Source organism: Mustela nigripes, chromosome 4, assembly GCF_022355385.1.
Source record: "Mustela nigripes isolate SB6536 chromosome 4, MUSNIG.SB6536, whole genome shotgun sequence".
NCBI classification, from domain to species: domain Eukaryota; kingdom Metazoa; phylum Chordata; class Mammalia; order Carnivora; family Mustelidae; genus Mustela; species Mustela nigripes.
Window position 1 is genome coordinate 130942038 of NC_081560.1, and position 13692 is coordinate 130955729.

At 43.5% G+C, this 13692-nt stretch overlaps 1 pseudogene; it reads right to left on the minus strand.

Moving 5' to 3' along the window:
• Window positions 1–12819: 12819 nt before the first annotated feature.
• LOC132015212 (prothymosin alpha-like) lies at window positions 12820–13152 on the minus strand (annotated as a pseudogene).
• Between the last annotated feature and the right edge of the window lie 540 nt (window positions 13153–13692).

Here is a 13692-nt window from a genome sequence, read left to right on the forward strand (position 1 = left end):
TTTATTCCATTTGGCTCAGAGAGAGTTGAGGGAGCAGATGGAGCGTCTCAGCAATGACAGAAGCTAAAGCAGCAGAGAAATAGGGTTAAAGCATATTGGCAGCTCTGAAGACCTGAGAAGCAGCCTGCTGCCAGGGACCGCAAGTGCTGGGGAAGCTGAACCCCGGGACGTCTGGACATGCGTGATCAAGCAGTGACCCCATTTCTGCAACCGAAACCAAACCAAAATAAAATCCTGCTATAGCCTGTTGTCCACCACGTCCTGTTTTTATGACCACAAGTATAATGTTGTGACAATGGGGGAAGGAAAATCATGGAGGAGTTTCCCTAGCACTTACACCACAGTAAAATAAGAAGGAACGATTTGTCTGAGTCCCGGTAAAACTAAGTGAAGCCTGAGCTAACACATTTTGGATTGGTCTTGGGGCCTTTGATATTTCCCTGTAGATGGTTTTACTAAGGGTCCAGATGTTACTTCATCACCATTGTTAAAAAAGTCACAGCTATTTCTTATTTCTCACATTGTTCTTTAATTTTGTTTCTAAGATTAAAAAAAAGTGTGTGCTCCTTCTTTAATTTAATTGCAAGACAAGAAATATTCATGTTGTTAAAGAAAGAATCGAACATTCCAGAAAGAAGTTGCCATCCGTGGAGAGCTCAAACAAGAGAGAAACACTGAAATATCCAGGGTTTGCTGGAGCTTTTTTCAAGAGAGTACCTAGGAATCACATTCCTAGGGAAAACTATTTGAACTGTTAATAATAAATCCTATAGTCAACCTCCCCAATTCAAGGGAAGAGTGCCATCTATGACCTGTAGGCAGTATCTGGCTTGCAGTTGGGTAGCTACAACACAGACTGTCTGGCTCACAAAGGCTAAAATGTTTACTATCTGGCCCTTTATAGAAGAAGTTCTCCAACCCCTATTCTGGATAATCAAGCAACTTCCTAATATTCTGACTTTTCATACAAGGGTAGAATTACTGGATAGGCCAATGCAAACATCCCATCTGCTTGATAGTTACATTTCTCATCATGAAACCATACATTGCTACTCTGGTGGTGTACAATAGCTTCTTGGGAGCTTTGTAAGCCTGAGTACCTCACCTTGAGTGTGATCATCTCCGGAACACTAGTAACTAAGTTTCTGAGCCTGAAGTTGATGGTAATACCAAGGCCTGAGATGAATCCATCAATCCTATAACTCTTCTTGGTGACTTATGCAAGAAATGGGGTGCTGTTTGGCATTCTCTGAATGACTGCTCTCATATAGCAGTTGTCCTATATAGGTCAACTTTGCCCTGTATAGGTCTACAGTTGCATTTTCACCTTTTCAACTACCTGCTTTAGTTGTTTAGACTGAGCTGAAGAGTCTAAGTTGATATAATCTTCTTTTGTGTAATCTTTCACCTTTCTTTTGAAAATACTTAAATGTAGTCAGTGTCTTTTGCAGTCATCCAAACAGGTGGTAGATTAGGAAAGTACAATTGATCTGAGATTCTCTAAGAAAGTCTTGCAATTACTCTTCAATTCATTCAGCCCTACATTTTCCCAAACCACCCCCATTGGCTTAGGGTAGATTTGAGAACATATATTTCTTTGATCATAATTAACTGAAGTGACTATGGGATATTTACACGGAGCTTTTAAAATATTTATGTACATAACACTAATAGCACCTAGTAGTTTACTTATTGCATTTTAAAATTTGAGCAATGTATTATTCATGGCTGGTCAGAAATCCATTATGCATGAACCTCCTTTGGTGTACTCTTGCTCCTGTGTGTGTTTAACTGTCCAATTTCCTGAGGTTATCCCTGGGAACCGCTGCCATCTATTGCATGCGTAAACACTTCTTAATCACATGGCCTTCTGTGGGTGGTATGGATTTTTCTGAAGAGCCCAGAAGAGTTCACAGGCATGATCCCATCAGTTCCTGTGAAATTCTGGGGAGTGTGTTAGAGGCAGGTGCTGTCACCTGGATTTTACCACTGGGGGGATAGAGACACAGGTCATTTGAGTGGGAAACATCAAGTGCTTAGCCTTTCAGCACAGTGGGATAGGAATGAAAGGCAGATCCCCAGCACTAGATCAATCAATCAGCGGATTGGGATTTAGTGAGTACACATTCTCAGCTCAGCGTGGGACTAATTGCAGGGCCAGACCATTTTATGTCTTGCTTATGTGATTTGGCAGTTCTGCCATCTTGAAAAAAATATTGTCTTGTCAGTGAACTTTTGGCTAAATTGGCTATAAATTAGGAGGGAAGAAGCAGGAAGGAATTATGAGATGAAAGTGCGTGGGTGGGAATAGAGAGTTACCCTTTGAAGGCAAGTATCTTCCCAATGTGATGACACCAAAGATTTCTTACTCTATTCGTAAGACAGTTTTTAGAGGGCAATGAATAAAAACCAGCAATGTGCCATTAATAAGTTATAAAATAAGTTATAATGGTTCACAAAATTCTGTGTACTTAGGTATTTCTCACCTGATTGATTCTCTGGCTGACCCTAACTGTCAATACCCAAACTGAGACCACAGTTGATCCACAGTAGTGATTGGAAAGATTTTTAAGTGAATTTTACTTTATTTTTTTAAGATTTTATTTATTTATTTGACAGAGAGAGAAAAAAACACAAGTAGGCAGAGGGAGTGGGAGACATAGGCTCCCTTCTGAGCAGAGGGCCCCTTGTGGGGCTCAATCCCAGGAACCTGGGATCATGACTTGAGCCATAGGTAGACGTTTAACCTGAGCCACACAGGTGCCCCAAGTATATTTTAAGTGTAGCTGGAAATTAACTTGAAATCTATGCTGTTGAATACATGATATGTCTTTACCCAAAAGTATCTTACTATAATTTCTTTTGACCCCTAGTACCATCTTAACAAGGATGCTTTAAAGAATAGCAAAATAAGAAGTCCAGGAGAGGACGTAAATCATAGAACTGTGTGACTACTCAAAAATTACTTTGTATACCATCTATTTTTATAAACAGGAAACTGAGAACTAGAGAGACATGAAGTGTATTGGCCCAGACACACAGATAGAGGCAGTGCCGAGGAGGAACTCAAGTATCCTGACTCATCAACCCAGTTATCTTCCACTTCTTCTTTTGAACTTTAGTAAGGGACGCAGAGTGATCAAGCTGTTGACCACCTCCCTTCATGAACTGGTTAGTTAGCAAGCTTTGGGAAATCACCTTCTTAAAAGGAGTCGTTGATTTTTCTCACTTATGTGGATGTTCTTTATTCAGTAGCATAAATGTTCTCAGAGACTCTTTTGGTACTTTGAGTTTGAGAGAGAGACAGAATTCTCCACTGCTAGACTTTCCATCCCCCCCGCCCACTTCCACCAGATCTACAGCTATTAACTGGAACCTGGGTTGCTGCATTAGCAGGTAACACCAACCACTTAATAAAGCACTCCCATAGAGTGCAATCAATGGGGAGTTCTGGGTGGGGCATCGTATGTGCTCTGAAACTCGTGTGCTTTCTAGACAAATGCAGAGGGCACAATGGGCAGTCAGAGGAGCAGGGTGAATTTGTGTCAAGGAACATCTTTTATTCATGGGAGTAATACATCAGAGGGAACTGAGCATAGCTCCGTTTTGTCACAGGAATAAAATGAGAAGCACTGGAAACTTGGCACTTTGTCAAAACGCCGTTTATGAATTTGTACAGTACGTACTCCACACTGTGCAAAACTGTCTGGGTCACTTAGGAATTTGTTTATGAACTTCAGTGTGTACACATTTATAGAGACTTCTCAAAATGAAGGACATGGTTAGGCATTTCTGCATTTCTTCTCTCATAGGTGGAAAGACAGAAACATGATTTTTAAATTCCCTAATAGGGGTAATTCGAGGGCAATGGCTATTGGGCTGGGGACCCTCCCAGCCTTTAGTGAGGGACTTGTACCACTGAGTCGGTGGTGGAAATCCTCTGTCTGACCAGCGGTTCTGGAACCATCTGCGCCTTGTGAAGCGTTGGCCTGAATGTTAGTAGATCCTCTGTAGCGTGTTTCCAGGAAGCCCTCCGTGTGCAGTAATTCACCAGGGCGAGGACTTGAGAGACATTGAGTCCACCCCTAGTTTAGCTATTCATGTTTCTGCACTCCCGAATTTCCCCTCTCTGTACTGGTAGTAATAACACAGTTCTCACAGGAGAAGGAACAGACATTCGAATCCACGCCAGTGGGTGTGGCAGCTTGTATTTCAGATCCATAAAGAAGAGGTCCTGGTGCCAGTGGTTATCTCTCTTCTCTGGTAGTCAAAGGTCAGCTACTAAATACTTGGCATGAATAGGGTCAGCTTCCTCACATGTGAAGCTGAGGCGTCATGGAATCATATTTGATGACAGGATGAGCTCTATTCTCCCAACAACATGGTTCCTAAGCACAACCTGCTACCCAGTTAGAGGTTTCACTTCTAATGTGGTATCACAGTTTGGGAAAGATGGTATGCTGGTCTTCAATAAAATGTCTTCTTTAAGTGAACCTTCCAAGGTAATTTTGACCTTGGGCGACTTTTGTCTTCTCCTCGGATATTAGCATCTAATCCCCAGGGAGAAAACAGGTGCAAACGTGAGGCAGCCAGCGCAATTGTGAAGATCAGGAGAGAAAGCCCTGGAAAGGGTCAAGCTGGAGACGGATGAAGATGCTGTTGCTAATAACGAGCTTCTTGGGGCACCTGGGTGGTTAAGCATCTGCCTTTCGCTTAGGTCAGGATCCCGGCATCCTAGAATGGAGCCCTGTGTTGGGCTCCCTGCTCAGCGGGGAGCCTGCTTCTCCCTTCCTTTTTGTCCCTCCCCTGCTTGTGCTCGCTCTCTCTCTCAAATAAATAAATAAATAAAATCTTAAAAAAATAAAGACTTCTTGATTATCACTTCTCTTTCAGGCTTTGGGTGTGTAGTTCAAGGTGGAATGTTTTGTGTTTACTCTCTAGGGCTCCATTTGCCAGCCCGGGCTGTCAGAACTCTCAGTGGAACTGACGATGGGAGGTCTTCGGGGAGAAGGGCCCCTTGCCTTCAGGGGGTAATGTCACTATGATTAGAGGACTGGGATTAGAATAACCAGTGAAGGATTCTGATGAAGGGCCTGGAGTCTGAAAATTTATCCTTTCAAACAGCGCCACAGGTGATTCTGCTATCAGACAAATCACGACGGGAGGAAACACAAATTTGTGTGTATGTTTAAATGACCGTCAAAAGAAGAAAATACGATCTGTGCGTGAAACTCCTGAGAATTACTTTTCCCTTTTAATGTTCATGTCCCACTTTGATTCTAGAGCAGGAATGCAATCTTGGGGCAGTGTTTTTTGTTTTTTGTTTTTGTTTGTTTTTCTTTCTTTTTTTTTTTTCCAGTTTTTTCCAGTTTTCTTGAGGTATATTTGACAAATTTGTAAGATATTTAAAGTTGTACATGGTGAGGATTTTCTTACACATTGTGAAAAGATTTCCCCATCTAGTTAACACCTTCATCACTTCACAGGTTTATTCTTTTTTTTTTTTTTTTTTAAACATTTAAGTTCTACCCTCTTAGCAAATTACAGTTACACAATACAGTGTTACCAGCTATAGTCACCATGCGGTGTATTACATCCTCAGTTTATATTCACGTTACAGCTGAAAGTTTGTACCCCTTTACCAACCTCTCCCGATTTCCCTCACCCCCAGCCCCTGGAAACCACTTTTCTACTTTCTGCACCTGGAGGGCTTTTTGCTAAGTGAAATAAGCCAGATAAGGATAGACAATGTCTTTTCTGATTACTTAGCCTGGAGCCTAGGGTTTATTATCCACTTACAAATTTCTAGGTCCTAGTGATTCTAGGTCCCAGGTAAAGAACTTACAACCTATTTGACAAATATCAGAAAATTGTTATTTGCCAACTTTGGAAGTTCTAGTGATAATTTGAAAGTTAAGAAAATGAATGCAAAACAAAATAGCAGTGGTGCTTTTTCAGAGACGAGCAGGTGAGTAAGAAAAGTGATAATTTGGATTTGCATGCTTTGGGAATTTACTTATTTCTTATATGAGCTCTTGCCTAAATCTTTGAGACTGTGAATTCTGGGCTTTAACCATTCACGTAACTTTCAGAGCTGGTGGTTTTTAAAGGGTTTAGTTAAATTCTGGCAACTTAGTTGGCATTTTAAGGGCTTTGGCCTTTGCTGTTGAAAGCTGGTGGTTCTCTACGACTCTTCCTTGGTATAATTCTTTTCTGGACAATTTCTCGAAATAAAAGGATTTTTAAAGCATACAATTTGTGTCCGATAGGGGTTTTGGTTTTAGCCATGTTGAAGTAAGGAAAAAAAACAAACAAAAACCAAAATGAAACCAACAGGAAGCAGATAGTGTATTTTCAGAGCACTTGTAAAACCCACCTGAGTGAAAGGAGCGTATCTAATGGTAAAAAGAGTGGATTAATGGGTTAATCATTGATGGAAATGGACGACCGAATCTCTATTGTCAAGATAAGGGAAGTGGAAGTAGCAAATGTTGGCCTGAAATCCAACTAGAGCAGGAAACAGTGTCCGAAACAAGGTTTATGTTGGAATCAGGCTGTGAAGCCAGAGTTCTGCGATGTGCCAGGTCTCAGGGAGCAGTCTAAGGAGCTTCGTGGTAGGAAGAGCTAGGTTCATACCCTGCTTTTTATACTTGCTATCTGTGTGATGATGACTGAGGGACTTAACTTCTCTGATCCTCAAATTTCCTATGTATAAATTATGTTAGTTACGAAGTGCCTGAGAGAGCTGGCGTGATTCCTATTCATTTTAATGTTATTACTGTGTGGTCCTCTGCTTCTCCCAATAGGAGACTGTGAATAGTTGCCTTGGGCGTGTAGGGGGAGCCAGCCTGAGAGGTAGAGGTGGGCTGTGCAGTCACTCTGCCCTTGTTAGAGTTGGTTATCTGCCACACCCCATCAGGCAAACCCGGTCAGGATCCACCACATTTGTGAAGCTTATATTACCGCTAGCTGTTTTTCTTCATTTCCGCTGTATCAACACCAGCTTTCTCTTATTAATGGAGCATTTGCTTAGGAATTATTTTCCAGAGGAATTTAGCCACTAATCCCATTTATGATAGTAAAATCACCAAGAAGCCCCCTGTGTCGGCTAGGGTCTCAGCAGGCAACAGATGGCACACTTAAATTGGGTAATTTATGGAGGGTTTAATAAGAGAAGTATTTAGAAAAGTGGGGCGGGGATGTATAAAATTATGAGAGGTGGTGCAGAACCCTGGGGCTAGTCATTGCTGTGGACTCTTCCCATCCCTAACCTTGAAAAGAGAGAGGATGGAGAGGAGCGGTTATCGGTATCTGGAGACACTGAGAGTTTTCTGAGCAGAGCTGTGGTCTGTTTGAAGGACGAACACCATCTGTGGCAACTGGGTAGGGAAGGAGCCGAAGAAAGAAATAACCAGCTCATCCTCTTTCCTTCCTTCCCCTTGGCCAAACCCGGTGGAAATCTAGAGGGCAAGGGAGCCTGATGGGGGAGTCTCCATGGGTCAATGTCCCTGGGCACAGAGCAGAGTGGTGGGGGGTGGAGAGTAAATCTGGAGGGACACATAGAACATACCATCTTCTCTCTCTTAGCTACCAAGTGTAGCCATAGTAAGCTGGTGAGGTCTATCAAGGGATGTGTTGCAAGGTATTTATTGAAAAAACAAATCTATTGAACCTGGGAGGGAGCACCTTAAAGACCTTGATAACCCAGATGGAGTCTGACATACTTGGGTTCTACTCTGGCTCTGTCTCTTATCTCTTATGGGCTCTTGAAGAAGTCACTTAAATTCTCTCAGCCTCAGTTTCTTTACCTGTAAAATGGGAGTCATGGCACCTGTATGACAGAATTGTCACAAGGATTAAGTTAACATATATACAGAAATATTTTGTAAACCAAATGGCCATACTCTGTACACACATGATAGATGAGTATATAGAGAGGTTCTGCTTGTGCAGAACCAATTGTCAAACAATTGTGCTTTATTCTGGGTGAAGAGTTGCAATTCTGGTGAAAAAGCTAAGACACTTTTAAATCTGCATGGTGTTCTGTTAAAATATGACTTTGGTTCTCATTGGGGAGCCTAACAGCTTCACTTGAGGTGAGGATTGCGTATTAATTTATACCGAATGGCCCAGGCACAAGGCCTCTGAAGAGCGAGAACTCAGAAGACGTTTTCTCTATGGTAGTTAACCTTCTACACGCCCCTTCCAGATGGCCATTCCATTGAACTCTGCCTCCATTTTCCCAAATGTGTTTCCAACTGCCTGTGGCATTTATTCAATAAAACATGTGTGCCTGGATTTTCCAAAGAGGAGCTCCCTTTATACAGAACGTTGAAAATGAACCCAATACACAAACTGCATATAAGAGATTATAAACGTTCAGAGTATGTTGGGGGGCGCCAAGGCAGGGGAGGCCACCAAGAAGGAGACAGAAGAGGAACAGTTAAGCTTCGGATTAATTAAAATGTGGATACTGCTAAGACCCCAATCCAAAGGGGGAAATTGCCTGGGGAAATCAACTAATTTGACTGCTAGAGCAGAAGCTGGACTCAAACCACATGCCTGGAGCTTCAGTGCCTTGTTCAGTAGCGAAGTTTTCGACCTTTAAAAAATTTTTCTTTCTGCCTTAATGTGTATCTTGGATGATATTTACATGCACAGTACATTCCCATGGGTATAACCAGGTTTTCATATCAACTTCTGCTACTGCGTTCTCTTCTCAAGTTGGAACACAAAGGAAAGCATATCATGACAGTGATAACCTGAATCTATTCCTATGTATTAATATTAATAGGTGCAGGTGAACATCCAAAAATAGGCTTGTTTGATCTTCAAATGATCTCCAGAGTCTAACCATGTTTCCGCATCTCTCCAGCTGTCTCCTTGGCCAGGGCCACCAACCTTATCTCACTTGGGTTCTTATAAGAGTCTCCTAGTCTCCCTGCTACTACTGTCTTTTCTCCCCCAGTTTGTTCTCAACAGAGCAGCTGGGATGGTCCTTTGAAAATGCACGCGAATCGGGGGTGCCTGGCTGGCTCAGTCGGTGAAGTGACTTCATGACCTTCAGCTCAGGTCATGATCCCAGTGTCCTGTGTCAGGTTCCCTGCTCGGTGGGGAGTCTCCTTCCTCCTCCCCCTGCTTTTGTGCTCTCTTTTATTCTATCTCCTCTCTTTCTCTCTCTCTCTGAAATAAATAAATAAAATCTTAAAAAGAAAAAGAAGTAGCAAGCAAATCATGTCAGTCTTCTGCACAAAGGCTGTGCTAGCTGCCCATTTTATTCAGCGTAAAAGCCACAACCTTACAAGGATCTGTGCAGCCTTCTGTGACCTACCCTTTGGTCGTGTCTCCCCGCCTATGCTCTCCTGCCCCCTTAGTTCAGCCCTTATGAGTCAGTCTCCTTCCTGTTCTTCAGATACAGTGGGGGCACTCTCAGCTTAGGGCCCCTGCCCCAGCTGTTCCTCCTCTCGGGAGCAGTCTGCTACCAGATTTTTGGATAGCAAAATCCAAAACCTCTTCCCAGTCTTTGTTTATTGTCCCTGTTTCCTCCAGGCTCTCCTAACCATCCTATTTAAAACGGCAAATCTTCTTTCTGTCCCTATGCCCCAATTCCTGATCCTTCTCATCCTGTCCCCCCCAGGCCTCTCAGCAGGTACCATTTAACGTACAATACAACTTTATTTATTATAGTTATTACAATAGGAGCTCCAGCAAGGCCTGTGTTTTCGCTTGTTTGGTTTACCATGCATCTCAAGCCCAAAGAACAGAGCCTGGTTCATGACTGACAGTAAGCAAATAGCATCGATTGAAAGGAATTTGCTAACTCATTCAATAGGCATGCACTGGATATCTACTCTGTACTCAGCATTGTGCTGGATGTGGAGGGAAAATGAGGAAGAAAGTCAAGAAGTGGTTTCTGTTCTCAGACTGCTTAGAGTCTGGTGGTGAATCGGAGTGAATTAATCCAATAACCGGGGTAGTGAGCACGCCTGTTTGCCTTTGTGCTTCTGTTTGAGGAAGCTGTCCATCTGAGATTTTCAATCAGGAAAGGAGACGTTAGCCAAATATTACGCTTGTCAAAGCAAAAGAAGAAAAAAGAAGAAAAGAAAAAAAGAGTCTGGTTGTTAGTGGGGAAATACTTTATTGAAGGTGGGGGTGCGTGGGGAGACTCCTCTGCAATTGGAGGATGCTCAAAGCCTCAGCCAAACACCTCCCAGGGAAGGGGGTGGTGAGCAAAGCCTTTATATATGCGTAGACTGTGGGAAGGTGACTCTGGAAAGAGGAAGGGGTGCTGACAACTGCCAGGGAAGGCCTTACAGTTCCAATAAACTCCTCCTATTTGGCCTTAACGGGCAGGTTACGGCGGGAACTGTTTGTGGTCAGGTGCGTGGGGTGGGCTGTGAGCTGAGCTGTCGGGGGCCATGACAGAAAGCGAGTTCTGGGCTTAGCTGCCGCAAACCGGCCTGAACTCGTGTCAAGCACAAAGCTTGATCAGCTTTGTTGGTGTTCATAAGCAAAAGTTAAGGTTTAACCATAAAATAATTGACGGCTTATGTTTCGTTCCTCAATCTAATTGTTCCCTTTGGGGGTTACTTTTGCTGCTGTATTAAGAATGCTGTACTATGGTGATCAGAAACAGTACAGATACTAGTTTGTCTGTTATTACTATTTGACCACTAGGTTACCAACTGTAGCAAAGTCCCTTTCCACGGGGTCGTGGATGTCAAATGTACACGGTGTTTCCTGGGGGTGTGGGGGCATGGACAGTGATGAGAGTGCTCATCTCCACTTTGCCCCGGACAAACCAAAGGCATGGTTTACAATTCAGCAGTGACACTGGACTTTGGAAACTGTACTAGGAGTCCTCTGGCTTTTCAAAATGGCCTCAATTTTTTACTACCCAATCATGTTGCATGCTTGTAACAAGCTCCTTGCTTTTTTTTTTTTTTTTTTTTTTTTTATTTTTTTTTTTTTTGAGAGAGAGAAAGTGAGACAGAGCATGAGCAAGGAGAAGGTCAAAGAGAGAAGCAGGCTCCCCGTGGAGCTGAGAGCCCAATGTGGGACTCGATCCCGGGACTCCAAGATCATGACCTGAGCCGAAGGCAGTCGTCCAACCAACTGAGCCACCCAGGCGTCCCACAAGCTCCTTGCTTTTAACTGAACATTGTCACCAACACCGTCGGGCTGGGTCCCTGTTGTTAAGCATGTTTTATGGAAGGGTACACTGTGCATATAAGCACTGCAGGCAGAAGAGGAGAGAACACCAGTTAATATGCAAACGAATCTGTTCAATGAACTATAAAACCGACGGTTCTTTTGGAGCACATTAAGAGTACGGTGACCTGCTACCAGAGAACTGCATTTTCATTGTGAAAAATACTTCTCGCAGGAGACCTTCCACAAAACCACGGTTTCTTAGATTTTATTTGGGAAAGTCAGTAGCTGCTGCCCGCTCTAATCACACATGCTTTGGCCTCCTAGAAGGACATCTGGCATTTGAACTATAAAACACTGCACCGGCTCTTGAATTCTCTGACTGAGATACTGATAAACTCATCGAAATGTCTACCAGCCTTTAAAAGAAGTCCCTAAAAAAATGAGTCTCCGTCCGGAGTTACGTAACTGTTCCTGTTGGAAGAGTCATGGGCTAGGAGGCAGGAGAAAAGCAGGGGAGCAGGGCAGGGAACAGGATTGAGAGGTAACATTTGGGGCACCCCCTCATGTCCTTGACCCTGGGCTTCCCGCATTGGGTACATCATGCCATTTATTTCCCACCACTGCCTTCTGAGGGGGTAGGGTCCCTATTCTGTGGCTAAAGAAATGGAGAGTCAGAGAGGCTAACGAGCCTCTCCCAGTTTCACAGCTAGAAGAAGCAAGTATGAGTTTCGTACCAGGTCTGTCTGATTCCATCTTCAGGGCTGCCTTGTCATTTGTCTTGTTTGTTTGTTTGTGCAGAACAACTCAGCAACATAAAATTCTGGTTTCTGCTGGACAACATTGTTTTACACACACATCAAACAGGTCCAATAAATAAATAAACAGCAACTTCATAGACAAAAATGGGAAGAAAAGAAACCTTTTATCTTTGGCCTTTTTATCCAACTGCTACAAGCCAGCTACTAAGTATACACAGAAACAAAGTGACTGCAGTGCTTGGAATAAGATTTGTTGTTGTTGTTGGTTTTGCTTTTTTACAGAGACTCCCTCCCCCCACTTTGAGATTATAATGAACAGGGTCACAGCACAAGTCAAGTCAGAAGTAGGACAGAGAACCATGGGAAGGCCAGCTTGGTTATCTCAGATTATTAAAAATGGCTGACCCCTAGCAATATGTAAAACATGTAAAATGTGAATAAAAAATACAAACAAGTTTTCCTTTTGAAAGTACTTTTAAGAAGTAAGGCAGGATGGGGTGCCTGGGCAGCTCAGTTGGTTAAGCGTGGGACTCTAGGCTTCTGCTCAGGTCATGATCTCAAGGTCCTGAGATGGAGCCCTAGGCAGCTTTGACCCAGGACTGGGCTTGAGATTCTCTGCCACTCTCTCCCCCACTCTGAGCCTCCCCTGTTCACCCACCCATGAGTGTGCTTGCTCTAAAATAATAAATAAAATAAAATATTAAAAAAAATTAACAAAGGAAGGGAGGGCTTTGGAAGTTTTGTCCCTGCTTCCACCCCCCGCCCCCCATTTCCAATTCCCTGGCTTTAGCTGGCTGGGACTGTCCACTTGAAGGTGACCATGTTTAGAGTCTGACATGGGAAGCAGAGGGTGAATGGTCATGGTGGCCTCTGTTTTCGTGAAGTCCAGCTTTTCCTTTTTTGCTGTCTAGTCATCCTCAATAGTCTTGGGCTTCCTGGTGTGGACATTGTCATCCTCATCATCTTCAGCCTTCCACAGCCTGCCACAGCCTTCCTTTCCATCCTCTTCCTCAGCATCACCTTCTTTCTCCTTCTCTTCCTCCCTGCTCCTTCATCTTCTTCATTTCATCTTCTTCATCTTCGTCTTCTTCATCATTGTCGGCCTCCTGCTCCCCATCTTCTTCTTGAGCTTTCCCACCAGCAGGCGCTTCTCTCCCATTCTCACCTCCTTCACAACTTCCTTCTCCTGTAAGTCCTTGGTGGTCATCTGGGAGCTGGTGTCCATGGCTGCATCTGACATGATGGGGCACACTGGGGACCCAATGCCACGGGTTAGAAGGAAAGTGAGAGTTGGAGGACACTAGTGGTAAAGGGCTAGGAGTCTGAGGTGGTGGGTGTAGTAGCTGCGAACCTTGAGTGGGACTGGGAGCTGTGCAAAGATGGTTTTTCAGAGCAGACAGTGGGGGTGGCTTGCCATGTGAAGTAGGAGCTCGAGCAAATCACATGGAAGCTTTGATTTTCTGTTTTCTCTGTTGTAAAGTGGAGATAAAATACTACCAGTCCCATCCACTTTGCAGAGGTGATGTTAAATTAAATCTGTGTGAAAGCACACTAAAAAAAGAGTTAAGAGCTTTACAAATGCAAGTCTTTGTCGTTATGGAATTGAATGAATACATTTGCTGTTGTCCTTCGGTTAAGGCACAGCATTAGACATAGCCCTTGGAGGAGAGCTGCTCATCACTACAGAATTAACAAATGCCAAGGAACACATGCTAAGCCCAGCCACAGAGGTTCCACATGTGTGTTAGATGCAGGACAAGTACAGTGCAACTATGGTCCA